This window comes from Periplaneta americana, chromosome 5 (assembly GCF_040183065.1).
Source record: "Periplaneta americana isolate PAMFEO1 chromosome 5, P.americana_PAMFEO1_priV1, whole genome shotgun sequence".
In the NCBI taxonomy this organism is placed as follows: Eukaryota; Metazoa; Arthropoda; class Insecta; order Blattodea; family Blattidae; genus Periplaneta; species Periplaneta americana.
The window spans coordinates 42,414,321-42,433,776 of NC_091121.1; the positions used below are offsets into that span (position 1 = coordinate 42,414,321).

The 19,456-nt window shown below is 32.4% G+C and overlaps 1 protein-coding gene and 1 long non-coding RNA gene across 10 annotated transcripts in view; one reads left to right on the forward strand and one right to left on the reverse strand.

Moving 5' to 3' along the window:
- Window positions 1-19,456, reverse strand: part of LOC138699547 (uncharacterized) — a 238,952-nt gene that overhangs the window by 175,665 nt on the left and 43,831 nt on the right. The window lies entirely within an intron of this gene.
- The window catches only part of Dscam4 (Down syndrome cell adhesion molecule 4), an 888,085-nt gene continuing 871,209 nt past the window's right edge, over window positions 2,581-19,456 (forward strand). For all 9 annotated transcript variants that reach the window (XR_011332025.1, XM_069825522.1, XM_069825527.1 and 6 more), the window contains exon 1: window positions 2,581-2,713. The gene's annotated coding sequence lies outside the window, so the exon portion shown is untranslated. The remainder of the gene's footprint in view (window positions 2,714-19,456) is intronic.

Below are 19,456 nucleotides of genomic sequence, written 5' to 3' on the forward strand. Positions count from 1 at the left end.
ATGATAATACATAAGAAAGGAAGTATGCGTTATTCAGTTTTTTCCTTTGTGTCTATCTTACCCCAAATAAATGTTTCCTTCTTTCTCACGTTTCCACCCACTTTCAATTGTTTCTCAATTCTGAGCGCTTGAGCAGAATTGTTGAAAGCCGTACTCTTTGATCCCTACTCCTGGTTGGTTCACAGATCAGTAAACCTTTCTGTTTTCCTGTGTTCGATACTCACATCCAAGATGGTGTTTTAACACACGAACTCATTTGATCTGTTTTAGAGAATCTTACAAAGTTTAAAACTAAATACGAGAATATACATCGCAAGAAGCAGCAAAGGAGTGTTTACAAATTTCTTCATGAGTGAAGTGCCAAGCACAACAAAGACACCGAATTAGCTGGTGGTCTCAACAATATCATGATTATTGCACAATAAATATTTGAGACGAGAATCTGAAGTAAAAATATACAAAGACATAGATATGTCGACGATTACTTTGACAATGAATATGTTGAACATAATTATGACAATGGGTATGTCGACGATTATTTTCACAATGGATATGTTGAACATTATTATGGCAATGGATAAGTCGACGATGATCATGACAATAGATATGCCGACGATTATTTTGACAATAGATATGTTGAACATTATTATGATAATGCATAAGTCGACGATGATTATGACAATAGATATGTCGACGATTATTTTGACAATGGATATGTTGCACATTATTATGACACTGCATAAGTCGACGATGATTATGACAATAGATATGTCGACGATTATTTTGACAATGGATATGTTGCACATTATTATGATAATGCATAAGTCGATGATGATTATGACAATAGATATGCCGACGATTATTTTGACAATGGATATGTTGCACATTATTATGACAATTGATAAGTCGACGATGATTATGACAATAGATATGTCGACGATTATTTTGACAATGGATATGTTGAACATCATTATGGCAATGGATAAGTCGAAGATGATTATGACAATAAATAATTATGTCGAGATTATTTTGACAGTGGATATGTTTCAACATTATTATGGCAATGGATAAGTCGACGATGATTATGACAATAGATATGTCGACGATTATTTTGACAATGGATATGTTCAACATTATTATGGCAATGGATAAGTCGACGATGATTATGACAATAGATATGCCGACGATTATTTTGACAATGGATATGTTTCAACATTATTATGGCAATGGATAAGTTGACGATGATTATGACAATAGATATGTCGACGATTATTTTGACAATGGATATGTTCAACATTATTATGGCAATGAATAAGTCGACTATGATTATGACAATGGATAATTATGTCGAGATTATTTTGACAATGGATATGTTCAACATTATTATCGTAATGGATAAGTCGACGATGATTATAACAATAAATAATTATGTCGAGATTATTTTGACAATGGATATGTTCAACATTATTATGGCAATGGATAAGTCGACGATGATTATGACAATAGATATGTCGACGAATATTTTGACAATGGATATGTTCAACATTAATACGGCAATGAATAAGTCGACGATGATTATGACAATAGATATGTCGACGATTATTTTGACAATGGATATATTGAACATTATTATAACAATAGATAAGTTGATGATTGCGACAATGAATATGTCGACGATTATTATGACAATAAATATGTTGATCATTATTATGACAATGGATATATCTACTATTAATACGACAATGGATATATCGACGTTGATTATGACAATGGATTTGTTGACGATGATTATGACAATGGGTATATCGATGAAGTTCTGATTATGACAATGGATGTATCGATGATGATGACAATGGATAAATCGGTGATGATTATGATAATAGATAAGTCGACGATGATTTTGACGATGGATATGTCGACGATGATTACGGTAATGAATATGTCGACGTTGATTACGACAATGAATATGTCAATAATGATTATGATAATGGATATGTCGACGTTGATCTGATTATGACAATAGATATGTCGACGATGATTATGAAAACGGATTATATGAACGATGATTGTGATAACGAATAATCGATGATGATTATGACAAAGGTCTTATCGATTATAATAATTACAAAGATATCTCGAGGATGAATATAACTCAGACGATTATGATTATATCAACATTAATATGATATGATAACTGTCGCTACTATCATGACATTGACAAGAATAAACAAAATTATAATTTATTTCTGACAGAGCCGTAGTAAAACTAAGGCATTTGGTTGACACTTATTTGTTCGTTTTGACAAAATACGTATTTCAATATAGGGAAATTAGAGCAGGCTTACTGAAATAGGGATTTAAACACGTCTCCTTCCAGATAGAGCACCGCCACATCATCAGCTCGAGCGAGTTGAAGGCAGCTGGAAGCCGAAGTTGATTTCTGTATTATGACACACACACACACACATACACACACACAGAAGTGGGCTATCGAGCGCCGTGGGGTGAGAACCGCTGTTTGAGGTAATTCTTTGCTTGCGCTCGCTCGTTACTATGGCAGCCGGCCGTAGTACTCCAGCAGCGTACAGCCAGCCATTGAGTGCGCCGGCACCGCATCGATTGCAGGCAGGACGGAGACCGGGCCGCACGTTACTTCACTTGTGCTGCGAGCGTGCTGCGAGCGAGTCTTCTGGGTCCAGCTGCCTCCGAACAGGTAAGAGCCATCAAAAAGCGACCAGCGGCCACAACTCGCTTCGTTGTGAGACATTCTGCTCGTCTTTAATGCGTAGTCGTGTGGCGTACACCTTTCATACGGCAGTGTTTACTACAGTTGGCATCCGCCCCAACTTCAGAACTCGACAACATCGTTGTGAGGTGTGGTTATGGATTCTAGTTCGTTGCTAGGTTACACAGATATTGTTTTTCCTAATAGACGGTGTTAGTACATGCATGAAGTGTGTTTTCTCAGCGGTAGGAAACTCATGTTTAAACATTAAGTGAATAATAATTTTTTTCATCTCGATATTAATGTGTTGATGAAAAATTATTTTGAAGAGTTTCTCTACAAATTATCCCTACATAAAAATGATCGTAGGCGGCTTACGGTGGGTTGGGTTTTACAGAAGCTGTCACAGGCAGATATAGTCTGAAAACCCAGTTTAGTGTAGGCCTACCCTTTTTTAAACCTTGGATAGGGACGAATTATAGCCCAGCAAGTATTATACCTGTTTTAAAGCCAGGCTTCCAGGTGGACATACTATGCTGAATTATTCGTTCCAATTTCACTAAAAGGTTTCGGTACTTCGACTGGAATTATTCATGCAAACTCGCCTTTTTCCCGCCCCGACAGTTTGTAAGGGCAGGGTGACACAACGGCATGCTGACATCTCGACACAGGTCGACGTTTTTGCCTGTATGTGTGTCTGAGTTACATAGTATCGCTTTAATGGCTTGTTTTCGTGGAGTGGAAGCCGGTGCGCAAATTAAGGCACGACAGAACGTTCTCGAACAATAAAAATTGCGATCGTGAGTCGAACAACGTGAAATATTGGTAACATTGTAGCACGGAATATTCTAATTTTGTATTACAAATAAGCCTAACGACTTGTGAGGAGAGAGTTGTGTGCCAGGAAGTAGTATGAAATGTATAACGCATGTCATTTTGTTGTTTCCTCGTATTTTTAACTTTTTATTTTATTAATTGATTACGTTTTAAGAAAGATAACACGTGATTTCCGTGTTATGACATAAGTCTTAAGATAATTTTAAATTACACGCCTAACATAAAGGATTAAATGCGTTAATTTGTCCAGTGCTTAGATTAAAATAAATACATTTCATCTTCAATAACGTCCTGTATTTTAAATAATAATCCATTTTTTCATACTTTCCATGTGTTTTGAACTCTTACATTAAAGACCTACAATACTCACGCTAACGCCCTCTGTTCAAAGGCAACAACCTTGAAATTCCGGAAGTGTTTCCGGATGTCAAAGTCCTCGCGTTTATTTTCATCTGACTTTTTTGAGCAGAATATACGATTAATATTTTTGTTATACTTTACATTTCACAGACTGCTGATTCAATAGTCCTAATTAAAAAATAAAAATTAAAAAAAATATATATTAAAAATGTGAAATGATAAAATTTTGTAGTAAACATGTGGCAAAAAATGACACACATCAATCACATATCAATGGAAACAATGTCAGATACAGAATGAAACGGATCAAATGGGCTATAGGTGGATTCACACGAAAAATGTCCATTCAATGACCTGCAAGGGAGAAAAATATACAACTTCATATAAAATTCTTATTTAGTTTCCCTTTTGAAAAAATAGCTGTCATATTTTTAATCTTCTACAATAATATTTTATAGCCTTCATTCCGTTATACAATTTCTGTTTCCATAGCAACAACGAATAGTGTGAAAATAAAATGTGTATTGCACAGTTTAAGTTATTTAAAAGTCTGTTAGTGTCAGTTATGATCATTTAAAGTCAGTCTTTCAGATATTTATTAAATCAAGTCTTACTTTACAGTTGTCAAAAGGTGAATGAAGATAATTTGTTTCATTTAAGAATAAAAAACAAAGGAAAACGTTAATTTTATACCCTTAATAATCCAAATTTAACGTAAATAGTAATGAATATTTGGTAATTAAATATAAATTATTCTATAAAATACAGTAAGTCACACAAAAATACGAGATAGTGGTAATCAAGCAATAACGTAAATATATACCCCTTCAAATAAACTTAAGGAGTGATAATTATTTTATAGTATATTGTGATACGTAACACTGATAGGGCGACAGGCACGGTAACAACATATTTTGTACACACTTTAACATCTGTAGTCATATGACGTGTTTTATGATCTGTGAGTATACCAGAAGGCCGTTGTTGAGTTCCTGTTTCTATTGTGTGTTTTAGATGGCTTGTGTTCATATAACTGATTTCAGATTTTTTATCAATGTTCATGATATTGTTGACTGAGGCGGTGATGAATCATGGCATGTAAAGTTCCACTCTGGCATTTGTCTTTGTGACTGAGGAAAACCATGAATAACCACAGTAAGATCCGTCACGAGGTTTGAACCCGGGACCTCCCGAATGCGAGTCTCAAACGCTACCAACTCGCTCGGTGACAACATAATTATACGCCATTTTTGTATAACTTTGATGTAAAAAGAGGTAAAGAAATTTCTCAATGAAATATTTTATATAAAACACTATATACCGATATATAATAATTTCGGAGATTGTTAGACAAAGTAACTACATATTAATTCAACCATTAATAATCCAATATTAACGTAAGAAGTGGTAAGAAAATATTTTCATTAACTCCTAAAAATACTGTGACAATATCTGATGGAGTGATAAGCAAGGAAACAAAAATTATACCTCTTAAATAATATAACTTTAATGCAGTGATGAGGAATTACAAAATACCGCTATGTATCACATTATGAGAGGGTTCTAAAAAACGTAAAAATAAAGGTATATTTCCTTCATGATACAAAATTATCCTAAGGAAGGGTAAGAAAATTCATGGATAAAGTTATTCCTCATAATTATGTTACATAAGAGAAATCTCAGAGAGTGAAAAGCAAGGGAACAGCTTAAAATAGTCCCTTAATAATCCAGTTTTACCCTAACAGCTAATGATAAAATTTTTAAATAAAATTATTCCACATAACGCTACAAAAAGTCATGATGGTAAATAATTAGGGGAGACTTAACTACACACTCAGTCAGATTTAAGGTGCCAATGGCGAGAAAAGTTTTGTGTGAAATATTTTCCACAAAATACCAGGACAAAAAATCTGAGAATGTAATAATCTGATAACTAACAGGTCAACGTAATTGTAAAGTTAATAATTAAACTTCAATGCAACTTTGTGACGATGGAATATTTAGAAGCCTCCTGAAAAATTCTGAGCTATACAAAAATCTGATAGAGTGATAAGAAAGGAAATAATACAACATTACAAATTTTCAGACAATCTAACTATAAGACAAAAGTGAGGAATGCCTTCAATTAAGTCCATATAAAACACTGCTATATACGCACTAGTACAATAGTCTAAGGAGATAAAAGGAAAAAGACAATACAATTCTCTCCGTGTAATAAAGCTGTCATAGTGGGAGTTCAGTATGAATGTCTCCTACGAAAGTATTAAAAATAACAGAACGTGTCCGCTGGTCCTTAAGGGGTTAGGTACAGCTTACAGCAGTAAAATTTTTGGAAATATTCAACATTTTTTTCTTCATTATTGTATCTTGTACGATAATGAAAATTGGTATGTGTAAAACACTGTCCTTCTGGTATATGAAAATAATATTTTTACGATTAAGAAAATTATATATATATATATATATATATATTTCAAAATTCAAAATGTACACTTCACTGTGCAGTGATGAAGAGTTTCCCTCATAACTCATAAATTTGTTAAATTTTTCATGTTCTCTTTCTTTTATTTTATTTCTGAAACTCATGTTTACAATATCATGCTCTTTCAACTACAATCCTTAATAAATAATATATTTTTTTGTTTTGTGTTAGAAGAAAATACTGATATTTGACCATTTTGTGAAATTAATTTACTTTTTATCAGACAATTTATCAAAGACAGAGAAATTATCTTGCATCATATTGTAGATGTGACATGCATTAATAGATACAAGAAATTTTATCGTAGAATGTTGAATAGTTTTTGATTTACGTGCGGAAAGCTTCATCACTGCACAGTGAACTGAATTTTGAAAAAAAAAAAAAATGTAAGTAATTTTTTAAATCGTAAAAGTATTTTTTCGTATAGCAGAAGGACAGTGTTTTACACATACTAATTTTCATTATTGTACATGATACAGTAATAGAGAAAAAAAATGTTGAATATTTCCAAAAATTTACTCCTGTAAGCCGTACCTAACCTCTTAAATGTCTAACTTTCTCATTTCATTGAGTAAAGTTATCAGTTGTACTATAAGCCACGGTTGTAGTAGTAATAGTAGTAGTATTAGAAGTAGTAGTAGTAGTACTGTTATCGGCAATAAGTACGGAATATGGGAGAAGTGATTTTAAACAGATCACGAAGTCGTCGTATTTCAACACATAATGTATATCTTATCCGGGAAAACCCACAGTGAATCTTGAATTACGAGACATTGTAATAACTTTGTTAGAACGCCTCGCACAAACATGCCTGTTTCGGTCCCGACGTTCCTGTAAGTAACATCTCGGCGGAAGACGAATGAATAATTAAATCACTAACCAGATTTCTAACTTTCTGAATGGATTTGCGACAGAAACTTTCCAAACGTATTGGGTGACAATTACTTCGGATGTTAGAGTGATTAAATTAGTCTTAATTGTATAATTATACGAAAAGAAACCGTCCGTGAGTCTTCGATATCCTTCCTTGCAAGTATAATCAAAATGACATTGTTTCCAAGGGAATCTGTAGGAGCTGGAAACTGGATCCGCTAATTCGAGGCTATGGAAGATTGCTGCCAATGACTGAGACAAAAACTTGTGTTTAGTGACGCCTCATCTGCAAAAGATAGGCCAATTAGACGACAGTCGTTAAAAAAGTGAGTATCGATCGAATATTACTGACGATTAAGTGTTCCAAATAGGTTCATGCATGCATTGTCCATTGAAATGAATCGTTGTGAAGACATGTATGATTCTGTGAGATCGTACGGTTATTTGTTGTGAATTATTGACTGAAAATAACACAATACTATCCTGCCGGCTTCTATTTCATTCTATAATTAGTAGACAAAAAAATATACAGGGTGAACCGCAAGAAATTAATTTCAGGGGGTTATCCTTTGAGATATTTCAAACAAAAAAGTTGAATAGAGTTTTTGTTTGTTTTTGCTTCCCTTCCAAGATAAAAATGATTTTATATGAAATATTTCATAGTGTTTTGGGAAAGCCATTGATTGAATTCCCAATATATTCAGCCAATTTAAGAGGTTAGGTACATCTTACAGCAGTAAAATTTTGGAAATATTTAACATTTTTCCCGCCATTGCTGTACCTAGTACAATAATGAAAATTAGCATGTGTAAAACACTGTCCTTCTGCTATATGAAAAAATATTTTTACGATTAAAAGAATATTTACATTTTTGTTTTCAAAAGTCAGTTCACTGTGCAGTGATGAAGCGTTTCCCACATAACTCAAAAACTATCCAACATTCTGTGATGAAATGTTTTGTGTGTATTTATGCATGTCATATCTACAATATGATGCAAGATTACTTCTCTATCTTTGATAGATTGTCTTATAAAAAATAAATTCATTTTAAAAAAAGGTGAAGTATCAGTACTTTCTTCTAACAAAAAAAAAATAAAAACAATTATTTATTGAGGAATGAAGTTAAAAGAGCATGATATTGTAAACATGAATTTAAGCAATAAAATAAAAGAGAGAGAACATGAAAATGTTAACAAATTTATGAGTTATGAGGGAAACGTTTCATCACTGCACAGTAAACTGCCACCATTTTGAATTTTGAAAAAGAAATACAAATAACTTTTTTTTTTAATTGTAAAAATATTTTTTCATATAGCAGAAGGACAGTGTTTCACACATACCAATTTTCATTATTGTACAAGATACAGTAATGGAGTAAAAAAATGTTGAATATTTCAAAACATTTTACTACTGAAAGCTATACCTAACCCCTTAAGAGAGCAATGCATTTTCTTTTAGTTGGTTATTTAAACGACGCTGTATCAACTAATAGGTTATTTATCATCGATGAAATTGGTGACAGCGAGATGGTATTTGGTGAGATGAGGCCGAGGATTCGCCATAGATTGCCTGGAATTCACTTTACGGTTGGGGAGAACCTCGGAAAAAACCCAATCAGGTAATCAGCCCAAGCGGGGACCGAACCCGCGCCCGAGCGCAACTTCAGCGCCTTAACCGACTGAGTCACGCTGGTGGCTAAGAGAGAAATGTATTATGACAATAAATTATTGAAAGAATTTTAGTTTTGTCCTTTAAATGTGCAGAAATTTGATCCGAACAAATGTAACTTCTGGTCCTGAAAAATAATTTTAATTTTACATTTATTCGGATCATATTTCTGCATGTTTAAAGAACAAAACTGAAATTCTTTGAATCATTTAATATCATAATACACTGCTCTCTTAAATTTACTGAGCATATTGGGAATTAAATCAATGTCTTTCCCAAAACGCGTTATCAATGTTTCACATGAAATATATATATATTTTCGAAAGGGAAGCAAAACGAGCAAAACTAGTAAACTATTTTTGTTTTAAATATATCATAAAGACTTGCAATCTGGAATCAATTACATTATTTACGGTTCATCCTGTATATATAGGGACGATTGCATAAATATCGCTAACTAGAGTTCACTTTTGGTCAAAGTTCAGGGAATGAGCAGAGTTCTATCTCTATTTATGTTGTATAACATTGACCTTAGATTATGTGAACTTGATGTAGTTCTGATTTACGTTCGTAGAAATAAATGTAACAACAGCACGAATTATAATGAAAAAGCGTATTTATAGTTATTCCAGAATATACTGCTTATATTCATATGTCTCCTTGACAACACTTGTAACAAAGAAATTCGTCTTGGAGAAATTAAAGAAGACAATACGTACAAACAGAAAATTTTAAACATGAAAAGAAAGATATTGAATGAAATTGTAGAACATAAATCAGTTACACACAATAAAAATAACAGATTCTGTGACAACTAAATAAAAGTAGAAGATCCGAAAACGAATTACTAGAAACTATAATTCTACAAATATAATTTCAAGACTGGAAAAGTCGAATCTGGTGCTTTTTAACTAATTTATTTTACGACGCTTTTTCAGATGCGATGGTTATCTAGCGTATGAGTTAAATGAAGGTGATAATGCTAGCGAAATGAGTCTAGGGTCCAGCGCCGAAAGTTACCCATCATTTTCTCTTAATGGGTTGAGGGATACTCCCGGAAAAATCCTCAACTAAGTAAATTGTCCCAACCGGGATTTGAATCCGAGGTCGCTCGTTTCACGGTCAGACATGTTAACCGTTACTCCACAGCGGTGGGTCGAAGGTGATGTTATGAAAATAAAAATAAACATGAAATCTATAACCTATAAACCAACATACACAATAAAGCATTATTGTATAAAGTTATACGTGAAATATTAATAGTTATAGATATTTCGTTTCTGTTCAACTATGTTCAGTCAGCTTGAAATGAGAGACATCTTCAGTTAAATTTGAGCTTAGAGATCCAGAAGAAATTATGTTGGATTAATATTTCAGTTGTCATGGTGATTATATTGAGAAAGAAATAATTAATATAACGTAATGTTTGTAAGTTAGATTTATCTCTTCTCTTATGATTTTTTTCAGCCACGTGCTCTATTTTTTTTATCCAATTAGCAATTCCTGTTCTTTGAAATTCTTTCTCAGCTATATAGAATATTTCTTTCAATTCAATTGGAAATACAGTATCTCTTCTTTGGAATTTCATGATATTTCTTAGCCATATAGCCTGTTTATTTCAATTTCATTGGCAATGTAACACAATAAGTTGACCGAAGGTATTGCTCTCTGTCGGAAGGCGAGGTAATTGTAGCAACTGCAGAATACGTGGAAAGGCAAATAAAGAAATAATTCTTCTTTGGTATCCTTATTATATTTTTCAGTCTTACATACTGTTCTTCTTCTAATTGTATTGGCAATATGTAGCTTGGAACATACTTTTATTGATCTAAAGAATTCAATTCAATTGACTGATGTTTCACAACTATAAATAAGAAATGACGTTGTTATAGATTTGAGATTTATAATCATTAACTTCACGTTATGTGACTAAAAATTTACAAGTAGTGAAGGGGAAAATATGAAATTTGATATTCTAAACCATGCCTGCTAGATGTAGGAGAACAAAGATTTTCATGATACAATAATCATGTCAAAATATTTCATAAATCATAATGTTTTGGTAAAATTGTCATATTTCTAAAAAAAAAATCTTAATACATATATTTTTTTCATGTTTTATACTGTTTTGTCCCTCAGTTAATATTTCTACAACTACAACTTAAACTGATTTGTAGATATTATAAAGACACAATAATCTTATAGATGTTTTCCAAGAAAACACAAATCACCCGTTCCAGCAAAATCAAGGGCAACGGAAATCTCCAAATTTCCCATTATAGTTATTGAACTCGAAATGTCAAAGAAATCGAGAAGCCAAAACAAAATAAGTGATTCCTATTGCATCTTTACTCACTATTTCAAACCTAGTGTAAATCTTTCAAGTGTTGCCAAGTCTAGTTATACACGTTTAAATTAATGTTTTAAACGATTTGCAACTATCAATTTTGCTCTTTACTTAATTTCTCCTCTTTTTTAACTTCATGGATATTTCATCCTACAAAAACAATATTTGCCGATAGAAGGTGTAATCTTTTGTAAGAAAATATAGAAACGTTATGTCTTGTTTTGTGCTGTATCCAGCTGTTTTAATAAGTTTTTATTCAGTGTAAAAATTGAGCAGGTAAGGGTTTGATGAATGTAAAAAGCTGTTTAATTAAGCTAGCTCTACAAAGTACTGGTCTAGCCTAATTCAAATACTATCTTTTAAAATTGAGTTGACTGTCTTATAAGCTCTGCAACTTGAAATATTTAGTTAATGTAAATTTGTGCTATCGTAGAAAAAACATTGTATAATACACATTCGTAAAGTTATTTCTACGAACTTGTATCATAAATAGCTATTAAAGGGTAAGAGAATCCTTAGAATGTTTTTTAGAAAAAAAAGTAAATGTATATGAAAAAGATAAACATCACCAGGAAATTTAAAGGTCATATTGAATATCAGATAAGTTTTATGAAATTATATCAAATAGATCAGTATTTTATTTTCTCAGTCATTCACTTATCATATATCAATGACAGAAAAAAATTCTGCTACATCGAAAGTACAATTGTTAAAAATCACGAATATTTTCGACTTGCATGGAAGTCATCTTCAGGTGATATTTTGACAAACAATATTTGAAAACTAGGTGAATATTTAACATACATTTAAAACACTTATTTCTAATCTGACCATGTGTGCTTTACATGAATTGGCGAAGTAACATACATGGTTTTAAAATAATATACAGATTGGAGAATCTTCCATTAATCATAATTGTGATACAATATTATGTTAAGGCACATGCAGTGTGCTTAAAATATAGAATTAAAATCGTTTTAAAAATGTTCTTAAAATTGTTGACTTAAGTTGTTCAGTGTAACGTTGAAAGACTATATGAAGCAAATGAAGAATTCTCAGTCTATTCGCCGTGGTGAGAGGCGTTTTGTCTGAAAAAAATAATCGAAAGGTTATAAATTTTGAAAAAAGTTAAATGATTAAAGCCATAAAGGCTTTAAGATTAATACTCACAAAAGACGTACATTGAGAGTTTCCGGACGGTGTGGCCTTCTCATACCGGCGTTACATAGCAGACTGAGCGGTTGAGTTTCTAAGAGGAAGGTACGGAGGGAAATGACGGGCTAAACTGGTCGATAAGCAATTATTCTGTCATCGATATATGATAAGTGAATGACTGAGAAAATAAAATACTGATCTATTTGATATAATCACCAGGAAAGTTGGCAGACCATCTCTCTTTCGCACTCAATTTTGAAACTGAATAATTTTTGCAACTGAAAGAGAATTTATTGCTTTATAGAAGAGGGATCAGAACGTTTATACCTCAGTCAGGCTTATTGTGTTTACCACTCTTGTTCAGTAAATGATATTTTTGGACGAGCGGTCTCGCACTTGTGCATATACAGCACAGCACGCTATACAGTGAACTTAACCCCGCTATGGTAATGATGATAATGACGTGAGGAAATTACTATTACACCACAACTACCTTGAAATTTGGGACACTCACTACAGTACAGTACAGATGGCATTTTGTTACGAGCCCCTGCAATAATTTGTTTAGACTATAAGCCATACAAAGAAGGTGAAGAAGTTGCCTGTCACTCGCGGCGAATCCGCTGGTATGATTCTAACGAACGAGATTATGATCAACAATTCATGGCAATGAATTAGCTGGAAAATTTGCAAAGGAGGCGGCGGTACATAACAACGAAATTCCAAAAAAGTAAAGTAATAAGAAATATACGGCAGGAAAATACATCAAAAGGAAGAATGACGAAATAATTTTTCCCGAGTGTTAATCACAGACTATCTGGGAAATTACAATAAACTCCAAATCTCACAGCAGTAATGATCGGACAAGAATACATGAAGCCATACACTCTTCAAAATTACAGAGAACCAAATATGTCCCTGCAGACAAGGTGACTAAATAGTAGACCATATGATACTTTACTGCAGAATATTAAGTGAACAGAGGAAAAAACCTGAGGAAAGAAACTCACCAGTAACCAAAAGTATACCTATTCGAAAGTTCCAAAAATATTTCATCATCCAAATCAAGCTTTCAGGTATAACTCCCTGTAAAGTTGATTTGAACAATTTCGAGGGAAAAATTGGATCGGTGTCTGGTAGAGTTCCCGGGTAGCTCAGTTGGTAGAGCGTTGGTACGTTTAACCAAAGGTCCCGGATTCGATGCCCGGCCCCGGAACAATTATTCCCTCAAAATTATTCAAATCAACTTTACCTGAAAGCTTGAATTGCATAATACACGTCATTGTTCGTTAACAGAAAATCATAATTTAAGTCACACAGAGTTAGTGTGCACTCAATGTTGGTTGCTTGACGGTTGCCAGCCCACTTTGAGGTCTGTGGATATAGAGGGAAAAATTGGATCGGTGTCTGGTAGAGTTCCCGGGTAGCTCAGTTGGTAGAGCGTTGGCTCGTTTAACCAAAGGTCCCGGGTTCGATGTCCGGCCCCGGAACAATTTTTCCCTCGAAATTATTCAAATCACCGTTACAGGGAGTTATACCTAAAAGCTTGATTTGCATAATACACGTCACTGTTCGTTAACAGAAAACCACAATTTAAGTCACACTGAGTTAGTGTGCACTCATTGTTGGTTGCTTGACGGTTGTCAGCCCACTTTGAGGTCTGTGGATATAGAGGGGAAAAATTGGGTCGGCGTCTGGTAGAGTTCCCGGGTAGCTCAGTTGGTAGAGCGTTGGTACGTTTAACCAAAGGTCCCGGGTTCGGTCCCCGCCCCAGGAACAATTTTTCCCTCGAAATTATTCAAATCAACTTTACAGGGAGTCATACCTGAAAGTTTGATTTGCATAATACACGTCACTGTTCGTTAACAGAAAACAACAATTTAAGTCACACAGGGTTAGTGTGCACTCAATGTTGGTTGCTTGGCGGTTGTCAGCCCAAGTTGAGGTCTGTGGATGTAGAGGGAAAAATTGGATCGGTGTCTGGTAGAGTTCCCGGGTAGCTCAGTTGGTAGAGCGTTGGTACGTTTAACCAAAGGTTCCGGGTTTGGTGCCCGGCCCCGGAACAATTTTTCCCTCGAAATTATTTATATTTCATCATGTTTATAAACTCTATAGACTTTGGTAAAATGTAAAAGTGATGAAGTTTAAATCCTGTAACTAAAAGAAATTGTGTAACGTAAATATTAGACCTATAAATTGCAAACTACATACATTAGATCAAATGTACAATGTTTTAACTCAAATATAGTAGACATAAGTAACTTCAATGTAATCGGTAGTATCGTTTTGTACATCCACAATGTTTTTAAGCCCAATGTCCTTAGGTAAATATTAAATGATTAAGCTCAAAGTTTGTATTCACTAGTTATTACAGTAAAGCAACGCAATCAACAGAATGAATAATCTGTAAACCAATTAGATCAAGGCAAAATGTAAAAAGGACTACACAAAGCTTTATAACTGTCGATAACTATAATGTAATCAATAGTATTATTTTGTATATATGTAAATTTAAATTATCACAAGCAAGCATATAGTATTATGTAATGTAATGAAGCATGCACTAAATAAATAAAAAAAAAGACTTTGGTCGACTAGAATGCTGGTGTTTTTGATCACAAAAATCCTATTAACGTCAAAGGCTTCTTGCAATAAAGCAAGATATTTCGAATACTACCCAGCGTCATCTTTATTATATTTTTAACAGCAACCAATTATTTTCACGCATAATGATGTCTGGTTAGTTTTATTTTATTTTCTGAAAGTTTGTATTGTGATTAAAGTTGTCACATTACAGACCAGTACGTATTTATTCAAATTCACTGGTCTGTGAGATATGAAAATCACTTAACAATAAAGCAGATATATAAATTACATATTTCTGGTTAAATCAGGCATGCTACGTGCTTCAAAGGCTGCTTGTTCAGTAACAGAGTGTATAATGATGTCTGTCATAGACAGAATCATGTAATGGATGTTTGCTCTTGCTGTTTACATATCTTTATTCTTGAGTCAATTCTGAAATATGCTCATTTTTTGCAAGTGAAGTTATTATTATTATTATTATTATTATTATTATTATTATTATTATTATTATTATTATTATTATTATTATTTAACTACTGCGACGTTCTACTAAGTGATCTCAGCTTTGACCTGACCGAAAAATTACAGCGTGTCCATAATGACTGTGTTCGGTTTATATGTAATATCCGTCTCTATGATCATATCTCACCGTCTTTCAATTAATTGTCTTGGCTCCGGCTGGCTGATACACGCAGTCTGCATTGCCTTTCTCTTCTCATCAGGTTTTGCATACATAAACTCCTGAATACCTTCCATCACGATTTCATAATCTATCCCCACATTATAATCTGTATACTCGGTCACAATACTACACTCTCTTGTCAGTCCCTCTCCACAGAACTTCCGCGTATTCTTCGTATTTTACAATAGACAATATTCGTTCTTGGAATTCAGTACCTACAGATGTTAGGGGCTGTCCGACCTTAAAAACTTTCAAGTCCAAAGTGAAACATCTTATTTCACAAAATGCTGCTGGATAAATTAGATTATTATGGAATTAAAGGTGTTGCACACCAATGGTTTCACTCATATCTCATAGATAGGAAACAGAAAGATGAAATCAATACAACTATGAAATCTGCATCGACATGGGGAACTATTAATAATAGAATTCCTCAAGGATCAATATTAGGTCCCCTACTTTTTCTAGTGTTTATAAATGATCATGCCCCCCTAATAAGAGATGTAGATCATCCCATATTATTTGCAGATGACACAAGTATAGTAATTACAGCCAATAACTCCAACACATTCCAATCTTCAACGGAGGAAATTCTCTTCAACATATGTGACTGGTTCTCAATCAATAAATTGGTATTAAATTGTAACAAAACTAACATAATTCAATTTAAATGCTGTCCAAATTCAACCTCGCAAATTTCTAGCCAATAATTAATAATAGATTCCTATTAGAAACAACAAGAACCAAATTTCTTGGCTTAAAAATCGATAATGTGTTAAATTGGAAAAATCATATTAAAGAAATTACTCCCAAACTAAATTCAGCTTGTTTTGCTATTAGATCTATGCAAAATATTGTAAATATCAATACCTTAAAAACAATATACTTTGCATACTTTCACTTGGTAATGAGTTTTGGAATAATATTCTGGGGAAATTCCACAGATAGTAACAATATATTTCTATTACAAAAAAGAGTAATTAGAATAATAGTAGGTGCCAAATCTAGGGAATCATGCAGGACTATTTTAAAAAAAACTACAAATAATGCCCATGGCTTGTCAGTATATCTTTTCATTAATAATCTTCCTCGTATGTAATCGTGAAAACTTTGTAACTAATTCAACAGTTCATAGCATAAATACACGTCAAAAAATGACTTTCATACTCCATCGGCAAGTCTATCGTGTTATCAAAGAGGAGTGCGTTATATGCCAGTAAAAATTTTTAACAGCTTCCCTATCGATATAAAAAATGAAACTCAAAACATAAAATTATTTAGAGCCAAATTGAAGAAGTACCTAATTTCTCACGCCTTCTATTCTGTAAGTGAATTCATGACATTCAATAATACTTCATGAAATTGATACTAAAACTTTGTGTTGTACTAGTAGACTATATTGTAAATCTCGTCTGTATATATTTCATCTAGACTGTGACTATAAATTAAGATTTTATAATAGTATTAAGTTTTTTGACTTGTTCCATATTCTAGCTGTAAGCAATGTATGAATACCATGGAATGTTAATAAATACGATACAATACAATACAATACAACGCACAGTTTCCCAAGGTATATATTAGAATTCGCAATTGTAACTAGTTTATAAAGTAGTCATGCAACATACGGAGTGTAAACTATAAAAACTGCAAACAAAAGAATACTGATGATAGAAAATAAATAACTGAAGGAAAAAGTCAAATAGTGTTTTCTCTACATCAAGGTTTTTCAGAATAAAATGTTTTTGAGTCTAACATTTTTGAAAATGAGAATAAGCAGTCTTTATTTACTCTGCTCTATACCTAAGTTGAAGCAGTCGCTTGTATATACTTATATTCAATTCATTCAATTTATTAAGCCATTAAACATACAGTGATAGGCTTCGTCACAAAAAGAAAACATACATTTGAAAATACACATATAATTGAAAACAGTAATTTTAGGATGAAAACATAAAACATTTTGAAACTCTAAAATTAATGAAAACACTTCATTCTTATGTAATAATTGTAACTAATCTAAATAACTTCATTTATTAAAAAACAATTTCGTATGAATTTATGTTAAGAAAATCATCTACAGAGTGGAAAGGATTAATTAAAAGCCAATTATAAAATCTAGCTATGAAACTATAGGTTGGTAACTTATAATATTGACTGGGAAGCTTATTATATAATTTCATCCCCATGACAGAAAAATTTGTACTAGTTTTTTGTAATCTACAGTATGGAATATTAATTTGTTCACTATTTCTAATTTCATGATCATGTATATTGGCTATTAATGAGTAATTGTCTATATTTTGTCGAGTGTAAAGGACTAGGTCGTATATATATATATATATATATATATATATATATATATATATATATATAAATTTATGACAGTTAATATCTGTGATCGTTTGAAAAGAGGTCGACAATGTTCAAGATAGTTTGATTGACATAGAATTCTAATGGCTTTCTTTTGCAAAATGAAGACACTCCCAATTTTGCTACCATTTCCCCAGAAAATTAAGGCACACCTAATTATCGACTGAAAGAACGAAAAGTAGGCGCATCTTAAATAATTTTGAGAAACACAAGTCACTGATTTCTTTAATAAATATATAACTCTTGACCATTTTGTGCATATATATTCGATATGTTTTTTTCATGTTAAACTGAAGTCTATAAAAAGTCCTAGAAATTTGGTATAGTTTTGTATGTTGTCCTTTTTTACTACATGATTTAGGGTAAAAGTTATGTTGATAGTCTTTTCTTGATTAAGCAAAAACCATTAGATTCAAACCATAAAGCCATCTGTTATGTATCTGCTGTGTACTGGTATGTGTTGGGCGCAGCATCATTGGCAATGGATTCACAGTCAATCGAAATGTAAACAAATATTATATTACTATCAATCTTAAAAACATGTTTTTTTACAAGTTAAAAATACAATTTATGAGAAACAATTAAATTTCACTCGACACTTTTTTCAGTAAACAGATAACTTATGTACTGTCTACATTATTTAGACAGTTTATACCGTTTACGCCCTGTATACTTGCTGTTTCTATGGAATATGTAGTAGTCTGTAATACAAAAGGGTACAGATATATTAAAAAAAGACATTTATTTACTCCCTCATAACCTGCTGCTTTTGGATTTTTACTTCATTTAATATTTGGAGGTCTTGTAAAGTTACTGTAATTTTAAAGTGAAGGGAATATAAATATTTATTCTTCCGTGATATAATAGTCTTATAAATATTATATTCAAGATAAAAACTGAAACGAATAACTAGTAACACATTAATATTAAGAAAATGTGCAACAAAAATTGATCCTAGAGTTTTAAACCGAATGTAAGTAACATTTTGAAAATAATTTGGCCATAATTAGTGTGAATTTGATTGTCAAGGTCATACAAGAAAATAACATTTAAGATTTTTTCGGTTTTGTTTGTTTAAAAAAGTTGCACTTGAGGCAAAATTTAAAATTTTGAAATGTAATTAATTTAAGCATTGATATTGACAAAAAGTTGTTTTCAAAATTTATGCTAATAAATTTAAACTAGTGGCTTGTGCAGCAAATACTGCAAACTGAGTCCATAAGAAGTTCAAATAAAAATTGTTCAGAGTTATTTTCAATGAAGAATACCAGACATTTTGAAAGTTATTTGTTTCCATAATTATGAAACATACTCCCTCTGAATGTTTTTTTATGCCAAATACTTTTCCTTGAACCTATCCGTCTTCAG